This window comes from Neovison vison, chromosome 11 (assembly GCF_020171115.1).
Source record: "Neovison vison isolate M4711 chromosome 11, ASM_NN_V1, whole genome shotgun sequence".
Taxonomy (NCBI): Eukaryota; Metazoa; Chordata; class Mammalia; order Carnivora; family Mustelidae; genus Neogale; species Neogale vison.
Genome location: NC_058101.1, coordinates 192,099,016 through 192,112,385, shown reverse-complemented (window position 1 = coordinate 192,112,385; position 13,370 = coordinate 192,099,016). Strand labels below are relative to the sequence as shown.

The following is a 13,370-nucleotide window of genomic DNA, read 5'->3' as shown; positions in this document are numbered from 1 at the left end:
ATGAAGGGACAGGCCATAAAATAACAAAAGCAATCTTGAAAATAAAGTTGAAAAACTCTATCCAGTATTAAGTCTTATTTTAAAGTTGTAGTAATCAAGATACTGTTATATTGTCAGAAGGATAAGCCCAATCTGTTTAATGAAATAGGGAATTTAGAAGTAGATCATGCCTAACTGATTTTTGACAAAGATGCAAAAGGAATTCAAAGGAGAAAGAAAATGCACTGAAGCAATTGAATGTTAATACATAAAACAATCAAAAAACAAAAACCCCAAACAAAAAACATTGACCTAAAATTCACATCATATCTAAAAATTAATTCAAAATGTATAACAGACTTAAATGTAAAACATAAAACTATAAAACTTTTTGAAAAAAAAATTAAACCATATCTTTGGTATGTAGGATTAGGCAAACCATTCTTAGATTCAACACCAACAGTATGATCTATGAAAGGAATGAAATTGATGGTACCTCATCAAAATTTAAAATTTGTTTCACTGAAGACCCAGTTAAAAGACTGAAAAGAGAAGATAAAGAGATGGAGAAAACAGTTGAAAATCATATGCTTAACAAGACTAGCAAATAGAATACGTAAAGACGCTCAAAAACAAAAGTAGAAAAATACAGACAATTCAATTAGGAAATGGGCAGCAGATTATATACAGACATTTTACTGAAATGGATGTATGGATGGAAAATAAACACATAAAGAGATGTTCAACATCGTTGGGCCTAAGATAAATGCAAACTGAAATCACAGTGAAATATTACACAGTTATCACCATGTGGCTGCACACTTTTTAGATAAATTAATGACAACATTAAAGTTGGAGAAGATACAAAGAAACTCACACATTGCTGGAAAGAATCTAAAATGTTATATCCACTCTGTAAAACAATTGGGCAGTTTCTTATAAAACAACACACAGATCTACCATATCACTGAGTTATTACAGTCTTGGCCATTTATACCAGATAAATGAAACTTACATTTACCAAAAATTCTAAATACACATGGTCATAGTGCCTTCATTTATAGTAGCCAAAACCTAAGCAATCCAGATGTTTTTCATTGAGTGAATAAATAAACTGTGGAACAGTATACTATGGAATTACTACTCAGTCATGACAAACTATTGCTATAGACAACAGATCAAATGAATCTCCAGGGAATTATGCTAAGCATAAGATAAATAAATAATTCCAAATTGTCACTACCGAAGAAATCTATATATAATGTTTTTCATGAGAAAATCACAGAATCAGAGGACAGCTAAGTGAAAATCAGGGGTTAAGGTAGGTGTGGTTTCAAAAGGGCAGCAAGGCATCCTGTAGAACTGTTTTGTGTCTTGACTCTATCAATGTCAGTATCCTAGTTGTGATACTACACTATAGTTTTGCAAGCTGTTACCACTGTGAGGAACTGTGTAAACGTCACATGGAATCTCTCTGTATCATTTCCTACAACAGCATGTGAATTATAATTATTTAAAACAGAAGTTTATAGTTAGCACTCTCTCCTAAAGTCAGAATTTGAGGCTTCAACCTGAGCACTTACTTGCATCCAGAAGCCTATCTCAAACGTCTTCCTTGGGATCATTAGACCTTGTCAAAAAGTGATCTGCAGCCTACCCCTAAGCATGAATGGATGGTAAAAGGAATTGGAGTTATCTAATCTAATCAGAGACATCAGAGCTGAGACTCTAGTTCATTGATGATATGATGTATCCCAGAGTAAGGGTGACCAGAGTTTTGACTCTACTGTCAAGAAAGAACAAAAGGGGAAATGAAATGGATCCAAACTGCAGATCCCCTTTCAATCAACAACACAGGCCTGTGTTTCTTTTACTTAACAGGGACTGAAATCTTCATTATTTGCAACCCAGCTACGATAACGCCCTACCAAGGCAACTGATATTCAAGAGGAACAGACCACATAGACATTTTTATGTTAGAGTCTCTGAGATCTACTATTGTATCAAAGCCAAATTATCAGAAAGCTACAAAACAATGCTATGTAATTATATTTCCCTACCTCAATATCTTCAAAGAATTGAAATGGAATATTTTACACTTGATTTTTTAAAAAACTTTTAGAAAATAATTAACCACGGTCCTATGGACTAAAATTTATCCCCTCAAGATTCGTATGTGGAAGTCCTAACATCTAATGTGATGGTATTTGGACACAGGGACTTTCAGAGATAATTAGGTTTAGTAGATTTCTGAGGGTGGGGCCCTCAAGATGGTATTAGTGCCCTTAAAAAGAGAGTTAAGGGACATGTGACAACACAGTGAGGAGGCAGCTGTCTGCATGCCAGGAAGAAGGCTCTCACTAGAACCCATCCATGCTGCCATCTTGATCTTGGATTTCTAGCCTCCAGAACACTGGGAAAATACATTTCTATTGTTTAAGCCATCCGGTCTATGAAATTTTGTTGTATCAGCCTGAGCTCACCAAGACACATATTGAGAATATCTTCCTGTATTCTGAAAAACGTTATCTGTGGTTGACTTTGTTGTTCTATTTTATTTTATTATTTAATTTTATTTTTTGGTTAATTTTAAGACTAAAGAAAAGTCCTCATGAGTATAATTAAAAACTTTTTTTTTAAAATATCCTTTGTCCAGGGGCCCCTTTCAAATTCTGCTAAATGTGATTGGCTTTAAAATACCCCTAAAAATTCTTTAACACCCCTTTCATAAAACAATGGAGGCTGTTTTAGAAAATTTCTAGATTTTCTCTGAAACTCTCATTCTGAGAGCTTACCCTTCAGTCGCAGGCACTATGAAGTGAGGAAACAGAGGCACATGAAGGAACCCCATATAGATGTTCTGGCAGGCAGCCCTTTCTAAGGTCTCTGATGACAGCTATTACCAACTTCCAGGCATGTGGGGGAGCAGACCCTCAGATTATACAGTCCCCAGAGTTTGAGCTGCTTCAACTGTAGCCAAGAGAAGAAGACACCAGCTGTCTCCACTGAGCCCTGCTAAAGTTGAAGGGTTTGAGTTAAGTAAGTGCTATCATTGTTTCAAAGCCATTGAGTTGTGGGGTAGTGTGTTACACAAAATTGGGTGCTAGAACACCATTTGTCCCAGTAAAGTTCCTTGTTGACAAGGGATATGATCTAGAATCACATGGTACATCCAGTTGGCGAGTATCTCAGTTCCTGCAAGAGTTCCTCAAAATTTTATGGCCTTAATATTTTGTAGAATGCCTCACATTTTGAGTTGGTAATACATCCTTATGACTGTTCTCAGGTTATGCAATTTTGTTTGAGGTAATACAGGTGCGACCCTCAGTTCTTGATGTGCTTAGCAGGTGTGGCATGGCATCGATTTGTACCATGCCTGGGGATGCTTCTGAGTAACATGGTGACAGCCAGAGCTTCACTGGAAAGTTGATTTCTCACTTTTAAAATTAATATTTTTGTTTTAAATATGTATTGAGGCTCTCTAAACCTTAGCCTTATCTCACTTTCTCTCACTAATTTTACCATCCAGTGATATCTTCCTCTGAAATAATGATTACTTCGCTGATTGTCAAATGGAACCTTTCTACCCCCTAATCCCATAATTGCTTTACATTTTCAATTCACATCCCACTGTAAGGGAGAGATTATCTTTTTCTTATTTATTTACTTATATCAATATAGATTCATAGATTTCTATTTTATTCAAGAAGTCAAATTTCTCATCTTCATTATATGTATTGATGTTCAATGTGCCTTTAGGAACCTCTTCAAAGTGGCTCCTGTGTTTTTGACATGTTTCCATCCTCAACTAAGTATTTCTTTACTTCCTTGTATAAGAAAGGCACTTTCTCATTTTAGTTTTTTCTTGCTCCAGCTTCAGTATCATGAATTTTTTCCTCAAAAAGTCCTTAATTCTTTTTATTGGAGAATGATATTCTGAAATAAAATCTGAGAACTAGTTGTGTTCAGTGCTCCTAGAATCACTAATCCACAGCCATCCCTATACATAAGGTTAGGAAATGCATAGCTATATACTTAGCAAGCACATTTTTAAAACGATTTTATTTATTGATTTGACAGAGATCACAAGTAGACAGAGAGAAGCAGGCAGAGAGAGAGAGAAAGGGGGAAGCAGGCTCCCTGCTGAGCAGAGAGCCCGATGTGGGGCTCAATCCCAGGATCCTGGGATCATGACCTGAGCTGAAGGCAGAGGCTTTAACCCACTGAGCCACCCAGGTGCCCCTGCAGCAAGCACATATTGACACATGTTCAAATCTATAGTTATTTCTCTATCTACTCTTAGGAACTGAAAAGCATGAGTTCACACCAGTACTTCCAGTCCAACAACACAGAATTAATTCTAGCTTTTCTCCTTTCCATATCTCTGCTACCCTTCTCAATGAGTGAGAAACGTATCTCCTCTAAATAAAAGGGTATCAACATATTTAATGATTTGTCTAATCTCCCACCTGTATCCCATCTTAAAACCTGATGGACCGCTATACCTCCCCGATGCCCTCCTCATGTGTGCTCTTGACCTTGCCATGCTTCCTTCCCAAGCTACACAGACATCATTCTTGGATTACCTCAAATGTCACTGACCTATTTTTTCACCCTCCACATGCTGGCTCCTGCTGTACTGGTCTGTCTTTGCCCTTGGCTGCCCACCTTCTAGGAAGAAAGGAAGGAAGTTAGGAAAGAAAAAAGGAAGTTAGGAAGGTAGGAAGGAGGGTGGGAAGAGGCAGAAAAGAAGTATCTGTTCATCTGCTATCAGCCTCTTGGGTTACTTTTTTACAACTATAACTTTAGGCCTTTAACCAATTAAACAAATAGTTAAGACTCGTTTCTACCCCTAATTCATGTAACACAATTGTTTATTTTTAACTTGGTTTCACCCAGATTTTGTCCCCATCCAGCTCTGCAATATTGTCTCAGTCTCCAGATTCACCTCACCCCTTAATGATCTGGACTTGATATTTGGGATTTCCTTGGTACTTCCAGTTGGAATTTCTCCACTGATCTTGACTTCACTCTTTTCACACAGCTCTATACATCCTGAGTTGCCTAAACAGAAAAATTTCCCACTATAATAACTCTGTGGAACTCCATCCTGGACTTCAAGCATTCTCAGTTGCAGACAGATGGAAAGCTGAATGAGTTGACTGATCCAACTAGAGTGTGTATGTTGGAAAGAAATAAGAAAAATGTCATATTAAAATTTTTAAGAATCTTGATAATGGAAGTAAGGTTTCAGTTTAATAAAGATGACAACAGGGAGTGAAGATATGGTCTTGATTTACTGAATGACATGATAGTAATGACTTTCAGAAAGTAGATATGTCAGAATTAAATGCATGGAAGTCTTCTGCGATAGGTAAAATAGATAAAGGTGATTGCTGCATTGAAACAGGGAAAATTTAAGAGCCATTTTGAAGGGGATACTGTCTAATGGATAATATATTAAAACTATGCATTTTTTTTCTTTCTTTCCCTTTGAAGTTACATATTATAACTCTAAATTATTACATCATTTCCTGTGGCAGAAATGGTTTTCTCGGTCAATCTATTCTTCCTTTATCAATAGAAATCTCCAACCAAAATTTTAAAAGAACATAGCCCAGTTAGAGCTAACATTTCTTTGCTACCCTTGCAGTTACACATGAGCTTGTGTCTAAATTTTGGCTGATATAATATATAAGTGATGAGTGCTATTTCCCGGTTGGGATATTGTAAGAAAAGTCTTTTCGTTCTGCTTCCTACTTTTCTCACTTCCCCCATGCTGGAATGCAGAGATGATGGTATATGACAGCCTCAGATTTATGGACAAGGGCAATATCATGAACTAGAGGCATACAGAGGTGTAGTTTCTAAGGAACATGTATCATTGGATGCCTCACCGAACCTGTCTATGTCTGCATGGTTAAATGAGAGAGATGAACATTTTGAGAATACAACTAGTATTATCCATCTTCTTCTACCCTTTTTTCTATATTCTCTCACAAAGTCTTCAAATATCTCCAAATATCCAGTGAAGTATACAGTTCCCCAGTTCTAATATTGAATAAGATTTTCACTTCACATATTTTCACCTCTCTTGTTTTTTATTCATCCATTGTCTGATGTCTTTTATTTTTTTAAGTATTAAGCAAATTAGAACAGTAATTATGTTTAAAAATTATTATTAAATATTTAATTAAATCATTCATCAATTATTTATTTAATTTATTATTTATGAATTAAATATTTAATTAATTAAAAATATTATTAAATATTATTAAAAATTATTACATGGTGGCATTTATTAAATACCACCAAATCCTGGTGGATTGGGCCTAAGTGATTTTCATATATATCTTTTACCTTCACCAAAAATCCTGGGTGGTAGGTGATTCTTATAATGCTCCTTGGAAGAAGAAGAAGAAAAAGAAAAGTGGTTTCAACCACTTTGTATCTGTGTGTGGAGACTGTCATAACCCAATTCTTCTGCATTCAGACATCAAGACCAATCATGGTTTGCAGCCTTTGCTTTTAAACTGTCTAGTTTCCTTTAATGTGCAGCTACCCGCTTGTTTACAAATAATATTTTTGTGTGTATTTTATATAGTATTATTATTATTTTTGCCAAATGCATTTTTCCAATTTGGGTGAGTCCAGTATAATTCGGGTTGCATTCAGGCTATCCGTTTGTTGTAAACCTCTCCAGTCAGCTGGTAGAAAATCTCCTGTGTTCTATGTGGTCAGTCTCCTGTGACTGTAAAATGTGCTCCTTGGTAGTACTCCCAGCTGTAGATCTACCAGCTTGAAAGCTTGTTCAAATCTGGGCAATAAAGCAATAAAATATCTGCAGTCTTATTTTCTCTAAGACATTCTCTCTGGATGTCATAATTGCTGTATATTATACAAATATTTATACTTATGCAGCTGTATAACAATGAAATGAAAATTCAGCATAGAAAGAAAAAAAAGGCTTAAAGAGATTCAATCATTTGCATAGTATGGCGGGCAGAATAATGAGGCCCCCTACCAATGATGTTCTCATCCTAAACCCCGCAGACTGTGAATATGTTACATGAGTCATAAGGGGATTTTACAGATGTAATTAGGGTTACTAATCAGTGACCTTAAAATAGGGAGATTATCCTGGATTATCCAGGTATCTGGATAATGTAATAGGCAATGTAATCATATGAGCTATTAAAAGCAGATAATCTTTCTCCAGCTGTAGGCAGAAAAGGAAATTAAAGAGATGCAACAGGAGGGAAAGTTAGAGGGATCTGAATCAAGAGAGGAACTCACTCAGCGTTCTTGGAAGCAGGACACATGGAAAGCATGAGAAGGAATATGGGTCACCTTTAGGAGTAAATATCAGCTCCTGATTGACAGCCAGCAAAGAAACAATGAAACTGCAAGCAATTCCAGTAGACCATTTTTTATAAGTAACACATTTTTAGGACGTCATCACAATATATAAGAAACCAGACTATTCATTTACAGAGTGGTGGGATAAATTATATCTTTAAGACATTTTGTGGATTTAAGGCCCATAAGAAATTTAAACATCATGGCGAGGATGTGGAAAAAGGTGAACCCTCCTATACTGTTGGTGGGAATGCAAGCTGGTGCAGCCACTCTGGAAAACAGTATGGAGATTCCTCAAGAAGTTGAAAATAGGGGTACCCTATAAGCCAGCAATTGTAGTACTAGGTGTTTACCCCAAAGATACAAATGTAGTGATCCAAAGGGGCACCTGCACCCCAATGTTTATAGCAGCAATGTCCACAGTAGCCAAACTATGGAAGAGCCCAGATGTCTACAGACAGATGAATGGATAAAGAAGATGTGGTACATAAATACACTGGAATATTGCGCAGCCTTCAAAAAAAGAAAGAAGAAATCTTGCCATTTGCAATGATGTAGATGGAACTAGAGAGTATTATACTGAGTGAAATAAGTCAATCAGAGAAAGACAATTATCATATGATCTCACTGGTATGTGGAATTTAAGAAACAAAACAGAGGAGCACAGGGGTAGGAAGGGAAAAATAAAATAAGATGAAATCAGAGAGGGAGACAAATCATAAGAGACTCAATCATAGGAGGGTTGCTGGAGGGAGGAAGGATGGGGTAACTGGGTGATGGACATTAAGGAGGGCACATGATGCAAAGAGCACTGGGTGTTCTATGTTCTGATGCACCACTGAATTCTCCCTCTGGAACTAATAATATACCGTAAGTTAATTAACTGAATTTAAATAAAAATGAATAAAAAATAAAATATTAAAAAAAAAGAAATTTAAACATCAGTGGAAATTTTTAAAACCAACACACATAGATGTTGATGCAAGCCCCCACTCCAACCTTTATTAAGGAGTTGTCTTCTTTTACAACTTCCTTTAGGTTTCTATTACACAATTATATGTTCAATAAGTTTTGCTTTAGTTAAAGTAGGAAACTTTTAAATGAAAGCTCGGAAAAATAATAATAAGTCATGGAGAGGACTGTCAGTAAGGTGCTCAGGGCAAATACCTTATTGTTTGAGAATGGCATGGTTCATTATTTATACACTTCAAAACCTGCAATCCTTTGTTACCTGGAGATTTGTCAGGGGAGATAGAGTGGTACTAATCCTTAGCATCTCTAAAATCTGTTATCATCAGTAACTCTAAAAGGCAACTAGAAAACAGAGTGATTTACCCAAGTCCACAGACTTGAAACGCCACACCTGAGACAATTAAGTGATTGCATATCACTTTTCTCAGCTCTGGGTTTAATCACATTTTTCCCGATGCTATTCAAACCAAGCGGCTCTGTCCTGTGGGCTGTGTGTTACCACGTTCTTGGCATTTGGACAGCTTGCAGGAACAATGGTCCTAGCTAATCGAAAGCTTGATTCCAAAGCTGACCTCCACACAGTGTGCCAATTTAACAGACAAGAACAAGGACGTAGAAGACTAACTAATAAAAACAAACCAGGAAATATTGATTTCAACCCAGAAGCATGGCGTTTAATTTAAAAGGCAGCTCTTCAGAAAATCCCTTCTTCTGTTGTCAAACAAGCACTGGAACTTGTCTATTTTCGCATCATTCAGTTAGAACAGGGACGAAGCAGTGATATAGTCTTGGCTTTCAAGCAAACATTAGGGCACAGGGTGGGTGCAGGGTTGAGATTCACTATTTTTTTTTTTTTTCAGATTGCCAGCTTTAATTTCTACTGCCTGATAAAAAGAAGATATCCTTTCTCCTTATACCTTTAGCTGTTTTTCCTCTTTTCTCTCATAAACAAAACAGAGAGGTCTACGTCCAACCCATAGCATAAAATTTAACATCGAGGTAGCTTACACGGCTGAAGTTTTTCTCTTTATAAAGTCAAAGGACTTAGATTCCCTCTTTGTTTTCTAAGTTAATATACTACTTGGAATACAAATGAAAGTGCAGATTGCAGTTGATTGATTCTGCCTGAAACCACTAAATTTAAGAGTCTTCTAAGTGTAAAGGTTTATATCTTTTATTTGTTTACCTGGTCTCAAAAGATAATTGCAGTAAGTGATACCTTAGACCAATATTAGTTCTCAAAAGATAAAGGCAGTAAGGAGTATCTTTGACGAATTTTAATGAAAAGAAACTTCTCAAGTATGCATATGTGAGCTAACGTGTAACACTCTAATACATTTAGCCATGTAGAGAGGGTGGGTTAAGGTCAAAGAAGTAGCTTCAAATTAAGATTTAAGCAAACAATTACTAAGCAACTCAAGTAATAACAAGAGTAAAAAATGACAAATTTTTGGCACGCGATTGCTTACCATGGTGATGGGGTAATGAGGCGTGTTGTGGGTGTTCAGGTAACCATTTGTGATTTTCCTTCTATCCTCCTGCACCTTAGGAGTGTGTGAACGAATTGGGTAAATCCCTGCTACTTTTTAAGTAGAGTAAATGTAAATATCCTGAGCCATGCTACATCTATGAATAATTTTAGTCATAAGTGATTTTGCCTCAGGTGTATAGACACATTGTCTAAATAAATTGATCCATTTCTGTCACTTTGGAAGAGAAGTCCATGTACAAAATGCCACTGCTTGTAAATTATAAAAAGCCAGAAAGAAATCAATTGTAATTCCAATGGCTATTGCTTAAATAGAAAATTTGTGCCACAAATTTAAAATTCTAGAATCAACCTCACACAGATCTCTTGTCACATGTAACTTTGAAGTCTTGTCAGCACAGCTACCTAATTTATATGAAGCACCCTGGAGTCCATGTCTCTTTGTAGTGTTATTTGTCAAATGATTCAAGCGCTGCTTCAAAGTGGATGTGGGTTTCTAATCAATCCCTGGGCCTTTAAATGGTATGCAATGCGACACACAATTTTTTCCTCTAAGTATGTGAAATTCTAAATTATATTTGCCCTTGCTGTCTTTATTTTTCTTTATTTTAGAAGTATTGCAGGAAGGAAAAAAAGCTACTGCACCGTAAATATTCGATATCCTGCTAAGAGAGAAAGGACCTAGCAGGAATTTGAGAGGGTGTGTGTACGCTTGTGTCTATGCATGTCTGTGGGTAAACGGGCTCTTCTGTGAGTAACAAAATACACTGGATCCTGGGGGAGTTTTAATCCAATTAAAATACTGCCAACTTAGCATTTCTTTGTTAATAACCTGGAGCCTCTTGTACATACACATCAGGTTAGAAATTGGGGTTGCTTGTTACAGACACTCTGATTCCCTCAAGTGTTACACTTCAAACCCTCACACAAATTTTTGGCTGGATTCTGCCGTCATTATTAAAATTATATTATATTATTATTTAGGATATTCTGAAATTATAATTTATAATTATTTGATTATAATATAATCAAAATTATATTATTATTTTGGATCTTCTGGAAGCATATGGTACTGACTCCTACTCTAAAACTGATTGATTTTCTGAGATAAAGGACAAAGACCAAAAGTAGTATGAAGAATAAATTCAAAGCTATGTGTATATGTTTGAGACAAAAGAAAGAAATGGAAAAAGAAAGAAATGGAAAAAGAGAACCAGAATGAAACATATGTACCTATCCACCTGCATATCCAGATATACATACATGCATATACATACACCATGCATATGTCCCGTGCACACATTCACACGTACACTGGGGGGCGGGGAGAGACTAAGTTAGCAGAGATGACTACCTGAAGGCAGTTAACTGAAAAGAAGAACTCAGATTTTCAGGGAACACTTTAATAATTCCCATTAACAAACTAAGGATGGCAGCCAGGCTACCAAGAAAAAGAGGAAAATAAAGATGAGTATCCATGTACCTCAAAGAAAAATTTAAAAACTAGTAACTGAATCTAATGTTGTATATCCATGTACCTCAAAGAAAAATTTAAAAACTAGTAACTGAATCTAATGTTGTAAAGATGGCATTTCACTGCAACTGTTATGAGACAAGTCAACATTAGATCAGAGGAAGTTAAAATTCCATGAGTTCATAAAAACTGTCAACAGCTCTATAACTTCCTGTCACTTATGAAAGCAAAGTACTCAATGGGAATATCCAAATATGGATGAAATAATTTTTAGATAAGATATCTTAAAAGCTATTTTAGGATTAAAGCTGGTAATGAGTAGACACTACCAAGGTAGAAGATTGTTAAATATTGAAATCACGTCTGCTTAATCACCCTGAGTGTATTTCTACCTGGGTTCCCTGTTTTCCCACCAACCAGCAAATCAAATGTTAGCACCAAGGGCCCTAAAGTCAATGTCCATTTCTATTTGTCTGCGCTCCATGCCAACCAAAGCCCTCATGTGTTTTGTTTTGTCCCATGCCCCCCAGACTCAGGGCTTAGAGAGGTCAATTTTTGCCCCCCTGTGAGGCTTCCTTTCCTGACCTTTCCAAGGAAACTGAGGAAACAAAAGGAGATGAGGCAGTTGGGCAGTCATGGGGGACACTCCAAACACCAACCCAACGGTGCAGGCTTCAGCTACTCTGCAGAATATCCCATAAGAGAAAGGACGCTGTGGGAGTCAGTAGGGACAGTGCTAGTGGGTTGTTACCTGAGCCAAAGAGGCCCAGTGAGGATCCCCATTGAACTCTCTTTGTTGAGGGACATCTGCCTCTTGATTTCCACTCAGGTCACGATCTCAGGGTCATGAGATCAAGCCCTGCGTTGCGCTCTGTACTGGGTGTGAAGCTTGATAAGATGCTCTCTCTGCCCCTGTCCTCCATGCCTCCCACCCTCTTTCTCTCTCTCTCTCTCTCTGAAAAAAAAAAAAATTAACTTTGTTGAATTTCAGTATCATTTAGCAGTACAACTTTCTTGAAATACACATAAGTCCTCAAGTCTGGAACATTAACAATATTAATATTATCTTTATTAATAAATATAAAGAGCTGACTATTATAATGTCTTCATTATGTGCTGAAAATATTCTAAACACACACATGTACACATAGATGTGCACACATACACTGGTATAATTTGAATACTAAAGTTATCATCACCATCTCAGTCATTTAGAGGAAGGAAAATTGGTGGCATAGGGTTTACTTAAATATTGAATGGTAGAGGCAGGATTCAACCCCAAAAGCCTGAGACTAGAGACCAATTTCTACATTACCTGTTCTCAGATGGCCCACGGGGTTCAGTAGGACTTAAATAGATAGGATAGATATCCCATGAGCTGCTCCTAAACTCAAATTTGGGAAACACTAGGTCAAGCTTATTTCACTTTTTTTTTTTTTTAATGTAGGCCTCTTTGGGTATTTTTTAAATGTTATTGAAATTACATGTATTATGATTGCAAATCAAGTAATTCGAAAAGATTGTGCTTAAAATAGTCTTCATAAATCTTTCCCTGCTCTCAGCCTTGCTTTTTTTTTTTTTTTTAAGATTTTATTTATTTATTTGACAGAGAGAGATCACAAGTAGGCAGAGAGGCAAGGCAGGCAGAGAGAGAGAGAGAGAGAGAGAGAGAAGCAGGCTCCCTGCTGAGCAGAGAGCCCAATGTGGAACTCGATCCCAGGACCCTGAGATCATGACCTGAGCCGAAGGCAGCAGCTTAACCCACTGAGCCACCCAGGTGCCCCTCAGCCTTGCTTTTAACTTTGATTTCTGCTTTTGTTTTTGCTTCTTAATTTCAGTTAGTGATTGACTTTTTAATAGCTCTAATATTAGAATAATGACTTTAACAACTTCTAAATAACATGTGGATGGCACCATTCCTTTTTAAATTTATTTATATTTTTACTTTTTAAAGACGTTATTTATTTATTTGAAAGAGAGAGAGAAAGAGAGTGTGAGCACTAGCATGGGGGAGGAGCAGAGGGAGAGGGAGAAGCAGACTCCCTACTGAGCAGGGAGCCCGATGTGGGGGCCACTTCCGGGACCCAGGATCATACC

General features: G+C 36.8%; 1 protein-coding gene across 1 annotated transcript in view; it reads right to left on the bottom strand.

The window, feature by feature from the left end:
- Window positions 1-13,370, bottom strand: part of SGCZ (sarcoglycan zeta) — a 212,996-nt gene that overhangs the window by 49,581 nt on the left and 150,045 nt on the right. The window lies entirely within an intron of this gene.